The sequence below is a fragment of the Nanorana parkeri genome, unplaced genomic scaffold (assembly GCF_000935625.1).
Source record: "Nanorana parkeri isolate BGI_ZX_2015 unplaced genomic scaffold, ASM93562v1 scaffold966, whole genome shotgun sequence".
Lineage (NCBI taxonomy): Eukaryota > Metazoa > Chordata > Amphibia > Anura > Dicroglossidae > Nanorana > Nanorana parkeri.
The window spans coordinates 428930-446154 of record NW_017307234.1 but is presented as its reverse complement, the minus strand read 5'-3'; positions in this window follow the sequence as shown (position 1 = coordinate 446154).

Here is a 17225-nt window from a genome sequence, read left to right as displayed (position 1 = left end):
TTCCAACTATGACAAGACACAAAACAAACAGGGGGCGGCTTCCCTAGTGCAGATATTTTTATTGAGCGAATATAATAGCAAGAATTATACTCACAAAAAAGCAATGACAATAAGTCTTCAATAACCAGAAGACAGTCCTTGGTCCAGAAATAATTTGGCATTTTGCCAAAAGTGCCATTTTCGGCCAATATATTTTGGTGGCTGAAATTTCAGTGCACCCCTACTTCAAAGTGAAAATTGAATTCTTCTTAATTGAACATGGGTCACATGCATCATCAAAGCCAACATCTTGGGGCCGCACAGGGTCCTTTCATCAGGGTGGCATAGTGACATTTGTAGAATATGAGATGCAGACTTATGTAGTGAAGTATACACTAGAGAGACCAGGTACCACTATGACGTCATGTCCCGCCATAATTCAAACAAAAAATACTGTGCAATAATGTGTGCATTACAGAACAAAAAAACAACACTCACCCATATGTGCTAAAAAATAAAAGTGCTTGTTGCTGCTCTGCTGTTCTATTGGGCAGAGTAATCTCCTGCGTGACATGAGCAATCCAGCTCCAGCAGAGGGAGGCAGCAGTATGGGACACGGAGTGTGGATGGGTGAGTAATGATTACCACCAGTCGCATAGAGATCTTTGATACAGCACGGAAAAGAGGTCACACACTCTTCCCACACACATGAGTCACCCAGCTATTACACAGCGGTCGCTTGTAAGGGTCCCTATAGGAAACAACCTCCTTTACGTTATCAACTGGTGGATTCCCTGTCAAAGTGCACTTCACCAGATCAGTTAATGCTTCTTGGGCTTTTCAGCATGAGGTATCTGTTTCTCACATTTGCAAGGTTGTCACCTAACCTTTTTTTCATACTTTAATTATCTTTTACTAGATGGACTTTCAGTCCTCAGCTGATGCCGGCTTCAGTCGTAAGGTTCTTCAGGAGGCTCTGTAGGCGTTATTGAACCACCTCTGTAACCCAATTGATTTTTTGTGGGACTGTTTTTCTCCTTATAGCCATCAATGCCAGGCATTTGTTTTCTCCTGCTGACCACCGACACCAGCCATTTTCCCCTCCCGCTGACCCCAGGCGCTGGCTATCATTTCCTCCTGCTGACAAGGGGCACATACTGCTGATCACTGCACTCTATATGTTGTGTTGTACATAAGGTGCTTAACACTGTACTTTACATACTCCTGACCAAAGTGTTTATTGTATAAACAGTTGCTGGTTGCTAAGTAGTTTCCAGCTGTTTTAATGAACTTACTATTTAAGGTAGGCTCAGACAAAGTGTTAGCTCTTTGTCCATATTCTATATTATTATATAAAGATGATCCTATAGATTTGTTTCTGTGAAACTCTCCCTTGTGATTGTGGGACAGTATTTTGAGGGTACAAGGACTGTGACACATATGTGCAGTGTGTACTGCAAGTAGGCTTAGACTATATTTAACCATGTTCATTTGGGCCACATCCCATACCCAGCACAATTTAGCCACCCAATTGTCTTTATTTGGGTCCTCAGATTAAGAACCCATGTTATAGAACATGTTTTTCCAAACTGCATTGTCATTGTGTTTAATTGTTCTGTAGGCACTGCTGTTTAAAAGTACTTTTGCCACATCATGTAGTAATATATGCTCAACAATTGATCAGCTAAAAACGGATATTTCCATGATAAAGGTATCTCATGACTGACTTAAAAATTAGAAGGAAAAGGGGATTTGCTGCCCATCACAGCTAATTAGTGTGTTTTTTTTCTTTCTGTGCTTAGTGAAGACAAAACTACAACAGAAACTCATACAGTTGCTCTGGGCAGCAACCCTATTTCGCCTAGCTTGATAAACCCCTTCATTTGCCTATACATGGCAATTTGTAAGATAATTTTTTTACAGGTAAATTTTATTGACCTTTCTCATTAGCATATTGCAGCTGCAAATTTAGAATCACTGAGCCAAAAATGTCAACAAAAATATGAAACAACAAGGGAGAAATTTAGAAGTAAAGTATCTTGCTTGTAGGTAATGTTACTGAAACATTCAGCACCTATTCTGCCAAATTATAGGAAAATGAAGTGCAACTAAGCATATAATTTAGATTACTAAGTGGCAAACCATTGATTTATTACTGCATAGCGAGTGTCATTTTAAAGTGATATTGAAATTTGTTTTCTGCCTCTCACTCTGCAGTGTATAATATTGTCAGACACTGCGTAAAACATTGCTGTTTTCGCTCCACAGCATATTTTTATGTTGTTTAAAGTGCACTTTATTATAGAAACTGCTTAAATGTGTTATTCTACAATATATATTCACGTGCTCTCTTGAACGGGTGCAGTTTAAATTTCATTCATTTATTGCAGTAATGCATAAAACAGCAGATCTGGAATGTGCACAGTAATGTTTTTCAGTTTTACATTGGCATATTGAGAAATATGAACTAAGAGGAGTGAATCACATTTATAACTTTTTTTTCAGCATATTTGCACCAGTATCTTCTTTAAACACACATTAGGAAGTATTTTAAGGGAAAATACAGAATAGTTTCTATGTATATATACACACACTGAGTGGCCAGATTATTATGACCACCCCATCAGTACTTCCGTGACTCCACGAGATGTTGAAAGGTGATGCGAGGAATCTGACACTGCACTGTTGCCCTTCTGTTGTCTTGCACCAGTCTTGCCACTCTCGGTTCTGCCCTAACATTGACTAGTCGCTGACGGCCACAATTCGCACGTTCAGACCCAGATTTTCGGATGACAGTCCAGTCTTTAAACACTTTCACAACAGCTGCTCTTGAACATTTAACGAATTCTGCTGTTTTGCTGATACTCGCGCCAACAATCATCCCACGTTCAAAGGCTGTTAAATCGCGTTGTTTACCCATATCTTCAGAAAAAAATCACTTCTACTGTCGTGGTAAACAACCTGCTTCCCTATTTATAATGGTCTGGCCCTCTAGCAACGTAAGCGCAGTAGGAGGAAGATCCATGGGGAAGTTGGTTCTGAATGTGGTACAAATAATTTATTATCTCAGAATTACCCTCCCTGTTTGTGTGATCGCTATATCCCATTGTATGCTGCCATGTACGGTGTCAGGAAAATGGAAAATTGTATACTTACCTACCTATCTGTAATATTCCTTTCCTGATGCCAGTACATGGCAGCATACAGGACCCTCCCATGGCTTTTGCATTGAGAATGGTGGCCTTGGGAGGCGGGCTTTAATTTATAGTATAACTGGTCCTGTGATTGGGCTGGGGGCGGAGCCATACCCATTGTATGCTGCCATGTACTGGCATCAGGAAAGGAAAATTACCGATAGGTAAGTATACAATTTTCCGTTATATATATATACACACAGTTGTGCTCATAAGTTTACATATCCTGGCAGAATTTATGATTTCCTGGCCATTTTTAAGATGAATGATAACACAAAAACCTTTCTGTCACTCATGGGTAGTGTTTGGCTGGAACCATTTATTATCAATCAACTGTTTTTACTCTTTTCCAATCATAATGACAACAAAAACTACCCAAATGACCCTGATCAAAAGTATACATACCCTGGTGATTTTGGCCTGATATCATGCACACAGGTTGACAGGTTGTGAATGGCTATTAAAGGGAACCATCCCCACCTGTGATCTGTTTGCATGTAATCAGTGTGTGTGTATAAAAGGCCAATGAGTTTCTGGCCTCCTGACAGACCCTTGCATCCTTCATCCAGTGCTGCACTGACGTGTCTGGATTCTGAGTCATGGGGAAAGCAAAAGAATTGTCAAAGGACCTGCGGGAAAAGGTAGTTGAACTGTATAGAACAGGAAAGGGATATAAAAAGATATCCAAGGAATTGAGAATGCCAATCAGCAGTGTTCAAACTCTAATCAAGAAGTGGAACATGAGGGGTTCTGTTGAAACCAAACCACGGTCAGGTAGACCAACTAAACTGTCAGCCACAACTGCCAGGAAAATTGTTCGGGATGCAAAGAAAAACCCACAAATAACTTCAGGTGAAATACAGGACACTCTGAAAACATGTGGTGTGGCTGTTGCAAGATGCACAATAAGGAGGCACTTGAAGAAAGATGGGCTGCATGGTCGAGTCGCCAGAAGAAAGCCATTACTACACAAATGCCACAAAGTATCCCGCTTGCAATACGCACAGAGACAAGCCTCAAATCTTCTGGCACAAAATCGAGCTTTTCAGCCACAACCATAAACGCTACATTTGGAGAGGAGTCAACAAGGCCTATGATGAAAAGTACACCATTCCTACTGTGAAACACGGAGGTGGATCGCTGATGTTTTGGGGATGTGTGAGCTACAAAGGCACAGGAAAGTTGGTCAGAATTGATGGCACGATAAATTCCCATCCACACAGCATAAACTAAAAATAAAAAAAAAGCTTCTTCCATTTTAAACTGCTTTTAATTGGGTTAGGGTTTCTTGGCTTCTTGAGTTGGTGTTGGTGAGCTGTTTTCGCACAGTTATTATGCATTGTTGTTTGCGCGATTTTGCTTTGACAACGCGGTTTTCGATGCATAGAGATGTCTATGGGACCCAAACCGTGCAACAACCGCCTGAAAATAGCTCCTGCACTTTTTTGAGCGACAGGTGATTTCTACTGCGCGACAAATCACAAAGGTGTGAACCTAGCCCAAAAGGTAAGAAATATTTTTGAAACATTATTGTTTGTTATGCTGTGCAAATAGGAACACATAACAAACATATAAAGGGATATTCTCAAAATTCCCTTCAAAAGTGGAAAGACTTTCAGGACACCTGTCACTACCATACACGAGTTGCAGTGGAACACAACACAAAGTAATGCAATACCGTGCATTGTGGTAACCTGCGTCACAAAAAAGGTCACTCCAGAATGCATCCTACTGCACTTCTTACCGGAAAAAACTTTGATAAATGGGTGCTATAGTGACTTCGGACGGCACTGCTCAAATCAGAAAAGAAACCAGGAGTTACCACCACACCGCAGGAATGTGTCTCAACGAACATCTTTTTATTGACCCATATTGTCACAGCAAAAACCTGTGAAAAAAAGTCAGTGCTTTTGACAAATGGTTGTGTTCTGGTGCGCTAGCATCCCAATTTTTTAATGGGCTGCCTTAAAGGAGAACTATGAGGTGAGTGATTTTCACTCCCCTCATAGTTCTAGCCGACTTGTGACAATGAGACTGTCACAGGTCGGCTCAGTAGATCGGGAGGTAAGCGAACACATACCGGCGTTCGCTCACCTCTCGATCCTGCCACGGCTCTCTGCCGTGACAGGGGAGGGGCTGGATTCCCCCCTCCCCGCTCCGATCCGCCAGCGCTGACTGGCGGAACGGACGGGGGAGGGGGCGGGTACAGCTGGCTCTGCCTTTAGATAGGCAGAGCCAGCTGTCAGTCACGCAGCTGGGGGCGGATCCCAGGACAATTGTCGGGATCCGCTTCAGCTGCGGCGTCGGGAGGGGACGGGAGGACGCTAGTTTGTGTGCTCCCGTTACCCTAAGGAGAACTATGGGGAAAAGACTTAACCCCATAGTTTTCCTTTAACACAATGCACATTAACATGGAACATAACATAACACAACCAGGTTGTAAAAGTGTGAATGGACCCTTAGGTCTCATTCACACTGCCGTGGATATACGCGCGTATATGCACCATATGCAGCATATGAAAATAAATGAGTCCATACAAATAGCAGCGAATGGAGCTGTATATTTGCATAGCGTAAAAATGCGCAAAAACAGATTGGAACCAATATGCGTTGCGGACAGCATACTTCTGCGTATTTTATGCGCGTTTGCACGCGTATACGCACGTACATGCCTATACTTCATTAAAATTTCTATTACAAATTATGTATTCTGGGATTGTGTATAGTGCACGCATATACGCACATACTCGCATATATGCGTGTACGTGTATATACACAATTTTGCTCTTGCGTTGTGTGTGAATGAGGCCTAAATGTACATGTTTAAATAAATGTAGAGCTAGAAACAAGTTTATAAAAACACATTATAAGGTTATCCTTCCCCACAAATTGGCTGGACATAAACTTGGTGATGAAGGGAGGCCGGTTAATGTCAGCATGTACTACGAGCATACACTATACTAATCTGGTCATCATGAGCCCTTGAAAATATCTACACTTTGAACCACTTCTGTAGACAAGGATTATGGTTTGTCCAGAGCTCTGATGGGACCACTAACAAACTTATATTGTATATCTCATTGGCTCAGACATTCAAGAGCTGTGCTTTGCCCATGATATCAGGAGAATGTGAAAGAATGTTAGAGTTCACCTGCTGGCTGGAAATGAAAATGCTAAATATTCATTAAAAGGAAACCTATACTAAAAGAAATATGTAATCTGAGATTCCTGACCTCCTCCTAAAAATACTTGCTGTCTGGCTGACTAAAAAAATCAGTATTTAAAGTAGGGCTGGTAATGATTAAAATGTTCGTGTTCGATTAATCGAAATTAATTTTGATTAATTATAACGCACATACAGATCCAACTACAGTGGCCTATACACATACAGCACAGCAATGAAGTAATAAAATTAACTAGGATCACACTAATCCAGCACGTTATTAATCTCACGTGCCCCATTCAATACGGCCGCCGCTTGAGTGGGGCAACTCAGATAATTAACGTGCTGGATTAGTGTGATCCTGGTTCATTTTATTACTTCATTGCTGTGCTGTATGTGTATAGGGCAATGCCTTGGCTGGCGCTCGTGCAGAAAGCTTCTTTGGCAAACTCACCGGCCCAAGTGGCTCCGTTGGCTAACGAAGGGGGGAGGAGTCCGGTGACGTCACGGACATTGACGTCACCGGACTCTTCCCCCCTTCCCTTCGTTAGCCGACGGAACCACTTGGGGAAGGGGGAGGAGTCCGGTGACGTTGATGTCCGTGACGTCACCGGGTCGTCGACGGGACTCCCGGAAGCCGTCGGAGAGGTGAGTGTTTTCATTAGCGATCAAAATAATTGTAATCGATCAAAAAGTTTAACGATTAGTCGAGAAATTAATCTTTAATTTCCACAGCCCTAATTTAAAGTAATTGACCTCAAATAAATGTTCAGAGCTCCTGATTACCATACTTGTTCCAGCAAAAAACTGTAACCATTGGATCAGCATAACAACCAGATTTTCTTTCTTTATCATAAGGTGCAGTCATTAAAAGCAGCCTGTGTATATTCTTAGTACAGGTTTTAACACATAGTGTATATCTGAATCATAAATTACTGCACAGATGTGTGCTGGATTGCTCATAGAAATTAGTGTAATGTCAAGCCTTTGTTACAAACACACACAGTCGCATATACAATTTTTTTTTTAATGTATGTGATGGATGACTAAATGTGGATTTTCCTTTAAGTAATCAAGACATAAGCTTCAGTACAGCACATCTCACATTAACACGTATAAATTACAGCAATATATAGGAGGGACATATGGCTCTGAAATCGGCAGCTATAAAACACTGCATAACTGAAAAATGCTCCTGGGAGATTTTACTTGTATTCTGATTTACAGCCTACAAACGTGACAATTTAGAATGATGGGAAAAGGAAGGATGTAGAGAATAAGGTATAACATGGAGAGAAACATGTGGGACATGGAGAGATCAATGGAACAGACGTGGACTGAGGATGGTGGAAAATTAATGTATAAGTCCCAATCAAATTAATAAACGGTTTGTTTGTATCGACAGGCAATTAACACACTGGTTGTAGAAACAACAAATTGTAAACTAATGGACAACCAGTCCCTTTTTCTCATAATCCTAATACAATAGGAGAATCACAGCTAAAGAAACTTGAAAGAAAATGGTGGTCTATATAAAAGACAATATTTATTAGCTTATTTTATAAAACAGGGATATGGATCTCTGTGCACACCAGAGCATCCAACGGTATCAAGAAATTAATATGCATATATCAAAAATACATTATGTGTATGTGCTAATATTTGAAAAGACCCAAAGGGGAAGAAAGAATGTAATTCTTACAATTGTAAATAATATTAGGAGCAATAAAAATATAAATATACCAATTCCCAGAATAACAATTGAGCACTGCTAGCAGTATAACATTGAATTAACCAACTGAAAGGTCTGCTCTTGTTTAAAAAAAATACTGAGCCACTTTAAAATAAGGGTTCATGCAGGAGAACTGCTCTGGTTATAATTGAGTCAAATAACCCTTACTGCCATTCAAATATTGGTACAGAATTTCTGCAGTAGAGTTCAATATGAATCCAAGATTGCTGCAACACTCATTCAAGGATAATAAAAAAAACTCTCACACACTGCTTTTAAGAATACAATGAGACGCTGACATGTCCTAGCGTCAGATAGGTGCTGCTCACTTTGACACCCATATGAGATATTAGTGTAGTTCTTTTGTCCATAATAGACTCAACATCCACACTAAGTAAATGAGTTTTGGTAGTCCTTCTTGCCTCACTGAAGGTAAAGTATATGTGCACCAACAGGTTCAGTGTACCGTATATCACACAGACATATTTATCTGGGTCTATGTGAAAGTCTCCACTGCTATGTTAAATGGTGTGTCAATGATGAAATCAAGATCATGTGCACCGCAACAGAATAAATGTACACCAGTCCAGGCTGTTTGCCAGTATTCCATGTAAGGCCATGTATTGGAAAAACATTTATCCAGAAATCACAGAGTGTAGAAACACCACATAAAGGTACAGGAGATTCAAACAGGAGAAAACTCCAACCATAGAATAAGCATGACTAGAAACATGAATAGAATGAAGGGTGAATCAAGAGCAACTGCAAGTTTTCAAAGGAGGCTTGAGCTCATTCTGCATGGAGATTTATTTAGTTGTGTGGCATAGGCAATTTGAGGTCACAGCAGTCCATCAGCCATATGGCTGGCAGGCAGTAAAGGAGGGAGGGGGGGAGGGGGGGTATGTGTTCCCCTGGTCCCAAAGCACAGGAGAAAGTGTCCTTCTAATGCGTGTCACCTATACATTGTGGTGTTAGAGCATACTTTCTACAGTTGTAATGATTGCAGTCTTTGATCGCCTTTGGGTCTTTTTGAATATTAGCACATACTGTACATATCAGCTCTTAAAAAAAGAAAAATTCTCTCTAGTTTTTTTTAGCTTTGATTTATTAATATATCCCACTCAAATTACTAGAAGGTTTTTGAGAAGTGTAGAGACTTTAAGCTTGAACAAAATTAAAAGTATGGAAAAAAAAAAACTTCACCAAGTTATAGAATCTATTGCCTGTATATGGTCTATGTTTTCATGTTGGCTAAGCATGTGTAGCTGCCTTTGCAGTAATATGTTAGTTTCCATTGTTGACATCCTTTTAACAATTACTAGATACTGGACTGTCATGCTGATCCCCTAGCTGTCATACTTTCTGAATCAATCTAAAACAAGCATATTTGTGTCATGTCAGTAACTCATCTGAACCTAGAGATGCTTCTACTAGAAACAAGACCCAATTTGCCATTGGCAAACCATCTCACATGTACACTTTAAACAGTTTGCGCTATATATACATGAATGGCCAAATATACTGAATACACATGGATTCCAGAGAACCCACATATCCCACTTTCTAACAAAAGGCTGTGTGGCCCATGGGTACCTAGCACTTTTCTGCCCTACACTACACATTAGCAGAGATACCGCCTGCTAATGCCAAATGGAGGATGTGGCCCCTACTTCTTTGTTCAATAAACTTTTATTAACATTTTTTTAATACATATGAGAGAGCAAATATCAAGAACAATATGTGAACTCTTACAGTAGTAATAGAAGTAGAAGTAATAACCACAATAGTGTATTTTTTATACATTTCCCATTAATCTGGGAAAATTCAAGTTCTCTCAGGCAGAGTAGTGTGAAAAGGCCTCAAAGTTGAATGTCCAAACAACAAAGAACAGCCTTCAAACATTTTCTTATAGACACAAAAAAAACATGGGGGGAAGGGGGAGGGGTTTAAATTATTTGCTTCCATTAGAGTTGCTTGTTATCTTATGCAGGTTTTCTGGGAGTTCTGGGGCTGAAAACTCCAGGAAGTTTATCCTGCATAGGAGAAACTTCCTGGAGTTTGAGCTTTTCAAGTGTAACCGACTTGCTCCCGTTTTTATAGTATATATCATAATCATAGTCAATCTTTTGAAGAATGGTTATCTCTTTCATCAAATGTATTTTGTCAACTTATAATAGAAATTATGCAAGCAGCAGTGGAACTAGGAGCTATCCAGTATTTTGTTATTAGCCTCTTGGCAGCATTTAGGAGATGTGGTAGCATGTTTTTATACGTGGGAACAAGCAGATGTATATTGTGGAAATGTAACTTGTAACTGTAAGAGGAATCGAGGGTCCTGTGGAAGGGTCACATAGAGATTTTCACTATTAGGCCAATAATGTGTTCCCAAGAGGGTTTAATTATTAAGCACTGTACATGAGGACCATAAGAACTCTAAATGTTTGCAAATCTATGAAGTGGAGTGGTACTACTTCGCTTGTAGCTACTGTTTAACTCCTCACCCCTCCCTCTCCCAGCTTTGAATCTACAGCCATTAGTGACTAGAGTATATTGACGGCAATAGAATCGATATGTGTGGTGGAGATACATGCATGTTCTTAAAAAAAACTTCTGAACATTCCAGTTCAATCTGCTTAAAGGAGTTTTGAATCCCCATTCAAAACTTCTAATGCAAGTATGTGTAGAATACATTACAGATTACAGAATATAACATTTAGTCCACTGAGGTTTTTTATTCCTTATCGTGGTTTTTAAAGTGATTGTTCTGCTGATTTTTTTTTTTTGGTTTTGCTCTGGTTGCTTTATGGTGTTGATTTTGTAATACATGTATTTATAGGCTAGCACAGAGGTCATATTTAATAAGAAATGTATAGAGACTTGATTTTAAAGGAGAACTATGAGGTGAGTGCTTTTCACTCACCTCATAGTTCTAGCCAACCTGTGACAATGAGACTGTCACAGGTCGGTTCAGTAGATCGGGAGGTGAGCGAACACATACCGGCGTTCGCTCACCTCTCGATCCTGTCATGGCTCTCTGCCGTGACAGGGGAGGGGCTGGATTCCCCCTCCCCGCTCCGATCCGCCAGCGCTGACTGGCAGAACGGACGGGGGAGGGGGCGGGTACAGCTGGCCCTGCCTCTAGATAGGCAGAGCCAGCTGTCAGTCATGCAGCTGTGCGGATTCCTGGCACCAATTGTCGGGATCCACTTCAGCGTCTCAGTATACCGTGAGTAGCAGCTAGCGGTACACAGCGGCGTCTCAGTATACCGCGAGCTGTTGCTCGCGGTATACTGAGATGCCCCTGTATACCGCAAGCTGAGCCTAGGGTGACGGGAGGACGCTAGTTTGTGTCCTCCCGTTACCCTAAGGAGAACTATGGGGAAAAGCCTTAACCTTGACCTTGGCCTGGCTTCTGACGTTGCTCCTGCCTTCCAATTTGGTACTGATGCTACCCGCCTTTTGCTGACTGGCTTCAATTGACTATGGCTTTGCTTCCTGCACTTGTGGGTTCTTGTGCCCCACCTGCATAAGATCTGGTCTGAGCATCTTACCAGTATCTAGACCAGTGGTTCTCAACCTGTGTAACATCAGGACCCGCATTTGTCCTTGGTCATTAAGTTGCGACCCAAGTCACACTGCAATGGAACGCACAACATTGCTGAACCATGTTTGTATTTTCTTTTTTTTAAGATCCACCCAGTCTCCCTACCTTACGAGAACTGGAGTGGATCCCTAGCCTGGGGTCCAGTGTGCGCTGCTGTGCTGTGACGGAGCTCCAGCTATATGTGCATTGCTTGTACAGCTCCCTTGTGTGCCCTGTAGAGGTGTCGGGAGCCAGAATGTGACATCACTCTGGTCCAGGAACCTCTATAGGACATGCGAGGGAGCTGTCAGCAATGCATGTGTGGATGGAGCTACAGCCCACCCCACTACACCTCAAGCTGACACTTGGTGTAGGGCAGCATAATTTGAATGCCTGCTTGGCGTGAGAACTGACAGTGTTGTGCTAGGTTGAGGCCGAGAAGCCTCTCGCCTAGAAAAGTGGAAGGCACGCGGCAACCCACTGAACATGGGGTCGCGACCCACTTTTGGGTCATGACCCACCAGTTGAGAATCAAGGCTCTAGACTGTATACTGACCATCTTGACCCTCTGCAAGCACTCGTGCCACTCCTCATCCTGCTACACCATGTCACTAACTCCAGGGGCTACTGGGCAGGAGTGTTACGGGAGCGCTTTCTTCAACTCAGCCTCCATCAGGTACATGAAAAATACTTAAGAGCAGTTGTAGGCAAACTCCAGTGCATCTGCCTCTGGGAGTTATGCCTGTGGCCATCAGTCTTGCAATGCCTAATGGGATTTGTAGTTGCACCAGTTTACCTACCCCTGCCTTAGAAGATGGGAGTCTGATGTTTAATTTTGTAAAATATTTTTTTTTTTATTTGAGAATTGGCCAAATCTATGAAACTTGCACAAGTATGAGAAGAGTTATTTTGGAGTTGTGTACATATAACAGGAAAGTAAGGAAATCACCAGCACTGAGTAGTAAAGATAAATATGTCCCTTTTATTGGACAGAAAGCGTCACAGACATCCAAATAAACCGACGTTTCAGGGCCGCACAGGGTCCCTTCCTCAAGGCAGAAAGATGTGACAATATAGTAACAATCAAACACCACCTATACACCCCATGTAGTTAATTGATAATTGAAAAACACACCCTCAGTGATGTCATAGTGGTTTTTAAAGGTCAAATGAGTAAAAAAACGAACAAAGTACAATTTAAATGAATAAAATAGAAAATCATACCAGCAATAAGAGGATCCAAATCGATGCTGTGGCTGCATAGTGGTAAACATGATCGCGACCTAGGTACAAACTCATAAAATGATAACAGCAAGATCATAGAAACATGCAGATTTTAATCATTATAAAGCGCCGGCGCATATGCTATCTGTCATAGGTTGCTAAGGAAACGAGAGGACACAATTCTCGAGTGTCCCATGGCGCAAGCGCCAGGACGGAAAGCAATAGACCCATGGAACTGGGCTATATTACTTAGAGAAAAATAGTTATGACTATCCCAACTATATATATAATAATAAATATGTAATATAAAAGGTACAAAATTGCTTTAATATAATGTCAATAGATAAAAATGGGGCTATTCCGATCAGTGTACGGCTGGTGCATACACTCCAAAAATGGAAAAACATAAAAAAATATATATAGAAATTGATGCTTATAATAGGGTTAGTCTATCAGATAACAAGATAATGATAGAGTGGCATTAAGTCCCCTTGGTTTAACCGTATTAAGTGTATGGATCCAAAATGCTTCCTACGTAATAATAGATTATCCCTATTCCCACCCCTATAGGGTCTCGGCACATGTTCAATAACCATAGCTTTTAATTCGTGTGTCTGATGATTTGATTGGGCAAAGTGCATAGCCACTGGCTTAGTTGGATCAATATCCTTTCCTTGTTTTTTATATTCAATAGCCAATTTAATATCGCTTTTGTGTTTTTGATAGCGTTTTTTAAAGGCACTGATGGTTTTACCCACATAGACTAGCGAACAAGGACATTTTAGTATATATATGCAACAGTCCGAAACACAGTTCAAGTAACCATGAATGGAAAATCTTTTCCCTGTGTATGGATGGCAAAATGAATCACCTGTAATGAGTGAGTTACAGACGCTGCAGTTGTAGCATCTGTAACAACCCTGTTTAGTGGATAGTTTAGGTGGCCGAGTACTATACTTAGAGTGTGGATCAGCACAAACTAAATAGTCGCGAAGGGATTTGTTTCCAGAATAGACAACACGAGGTATATATTTAACTGTAGGGGCCAGGGTCCTATTGGCTCTCAAAATATTCATATTGCGGTTTACTATGCGTTTAACCTGGTGTGAATAAGGATGATAATTGGTTATAAGTAGTGTGTCATTAGATAATTCCTCCTTGGGTTTGGGAGTTTGATATCTATCTCTGGCTACTTTGAGTGCATGATCAAGGACATGTTTGGGATAGCCTCTTTCACTGAATTTATTATACATCTCAAGTAGTTGTACTTAACAGTCAGCCGTACTTGAGCAAATGCGCATAACCCTGATAAACTGAGAGATGGGCAAGGAATCTCTCAGTCTGTAAGGGTGCGCACTGCTATAAGAAAGCAATGTGTTGTGATCAGTAGGTTTGGTATATAGTGAAGAAGTAGAGATCTGTCCTTGATCAATCATTACCATTACATCCAAAAAGGAAATCCTAGACTGTGACATCTCTGGATTGAACACAATGCTTTCTACAAGTGTATTAAGATATTCATTAAAGATCTGCATATCATCATTTGGTCTTGACCATATAACATGCTCAAATAAATGACTGAGAGACTGATCTCCCCGTCTCCATAACAATCCAGGAAGCCTTAGTTTCTGACACATCATCTGTGACGTGCAGTCCTGGCGCTTGCGTGGGACACTTGAGAATGTTGTCCTCTCGTTTCCTCAGCAATAGATAGCATCAGCGCCGATGCTTTATAGTGATTAAAATCTGCATGTTTCTATGATCTTGCTGTTATCATTTTATGAGTTTGTACCTAGGTCGCGATCATGTTTACCACTATGCAGCCACAGCATCGATTTGAATCCTCTTATTGCTGGTATGATTTTCTATTTTATTCATTTAAATTGTACTTTGTTCGTTTTTTACTCATTTGACCTTTAAAAACCACTATGACATCACTGAGGGTGTGTTTTTCAATTATCAATTAACTACATGGGGTATATATGTGGTGTTTGATTCTTACTATATTGTCACATCTTTCTGCCTTGAGGAAGGGACCCTGCACAGCCCCGAAACGTCGGTTTATTTGGATGTCTGTGACGCTTTCTGTCCAATAAAAGGGACATATTTATCTTTACTACTGAGTGCTGGTGATTTCCTGACTTTCCTGTGTTTGCACGGCGCCATCCGTGGTAATTCATCACTGCGAGCACCACTTTTTTTCTTATCTGGCCGGGACTGCTGTGGGGAGTGCGGAGGGTCTCTCCATCGACTTTCATGTGTACATATAACAGGACATCATCTACGAAGGCAAACAGTTTATGATCAACTTGCCCTATGAGGACTCCCAGTATATTATTGTTACAGTGCAGTGTGGCCAAGTAGGGTTCCAGGAAAATTACAAAGTGCAGAAAAGACATTATACAGCCCTGTCTAGTTCAGTTATAGAGATTCATGTAAGGTAAGACCATTAATTCTGTCTTTTGCAGTAGGCTGTTCAAATAGAATTATGATCCTAGAGAACACATTTAGAGTCCAGGACTATGGGGTCTATTCACTAGTGAACGATCGACCTGAAGCAAAGCCAGCCGAACGCTGTTCGGCTATTCACTTCAGGCTGGTACAGCTGATCAGCCGTACATTGGGTGGCTTCGTGTCGGCTGAACATGCTCAGTATGTTCGGCCGACCCGAAGTGCAGGAGTTCGACTCAGCCGATCCAACATTTGGATCGGCTAAGCCGAACTTCCGGCAGGCTACTCGCTGCTGTTCGGTCTATTCTTATAGATGCCGAACAGCAGTGAGTAAATAGTCGAATGCCGCTAAAGTGGTTATCTCTTTTTATTGTAAGAAATATACACCCTGGTCCATTGGTGTTGTAAAGCTGTTTGGGTCCATTACCTGATACATAGTATATTTGGTCTTTCCTATGAAGTGTTCTTTTACAGGGTTATTCACAAAAGGCTGAAGAGTTTGGAGAAGTGAACAATCTAGGACAACATAGCTGAACTGGAAAGTGAGCTGAATTGGAGAATGTTTCCAACTATTATGTCCTAGATTGTTCACTTCTCCAAACTCTTCACCCTTTTGTGACTAACCCTGTTAGTGTCATGTAATTTCCAACAATTGCCCTAATAAAAGCCATAGCTCCATTAGTTTGGATAGGGGACTTTTGTGTAGGGTCTTCAGTCTGGTAATGCATTTGAGGAAGCTATCCTTCTGGAACCTATATTGTCATTGCAATATGGAGCCTTGAGCTATCAGTTTGCCTCTTGCATCCAGTAGAGCAATATGTGAAGTATTTCACTGTGGGATGCAGGTTTTTCCACACATCTAAGAGCTGTAAATGGTGTAGCGTATGTGTGATCATCTTCTTTAGTTTAGAGTAGGAGATTGAAGAGTGGCCGTTGGATGTATACATTTGCAATGGTGATTTTTGTTTCTCCTATTGTAATTATTTCTTAGCATCTCTTAGTTTACACTCAAGTAAAAATGGAACAGAACTATTAAATCCGATCACCACTTCACAAGACATCTGCTGTATAGAATTAGCAAAGAACCAGGTTGGAAATATGGAAGAAAAGAGTCTAGGAGGAGCAGACATCGGGATATATTTCTTTCTTGGATGCAAACAATTTTCCCTTTAAGGCATGTCATTTCATGGAGGAATTGATGACTATTGCTGGAGAGGCCAAACCTCATGGCTACGGTTACAACATAAGACTGTAAGCATGAGATATAAAAACATAAATAAACCAAAGTTGGCACAGAGATTCACAGGAGACAGAGAAAGAAACATAAAGGAAGGAGGGGGGGAGTAAGACAAATTGGCTTTCAGGGGACCAGTAGTATCATCCAGTGGTCATATTGGCTGCTTTAGAGTGGCTGGAATCCAGTTGGGTGGGTTGAAAGGGGGCCATGAACGAGTTAAATGGGCATGACCAGCTCCTAGTCCAGACCAATATATAAATAATAAAGATATTTTAGTTTCCAGAACCATTGGTGAACAGAATACTGACAAGGTTGCGCTGTCTCACAAAGGGATTATTATCACAGGTGTTTACAGTGCTGACAATTTATGCGGCACTTTACATCAGTCCCTACCCTCAAGGAGCTTACAACCTAAGGTCCCTATCCCACAGGGCCAATTTATACAGGAGCCAATTAACCTTCAAGGGAGGAAAATGGTGTACCCAGAGGAAACCCACACAGGCTCAGGCAGAACATGCAAACTCCTTGTAGATAGTGTCCTGACTGGGATACAAACAGAGGACCCCCATTGCTGCAAGGCAGAAGTGCTAACCACTACGCCATCTCTCTGATTTAGCAGGTCTGCCAGTTGATTATTACTTTGGGAGCAAACTACAGTGTTG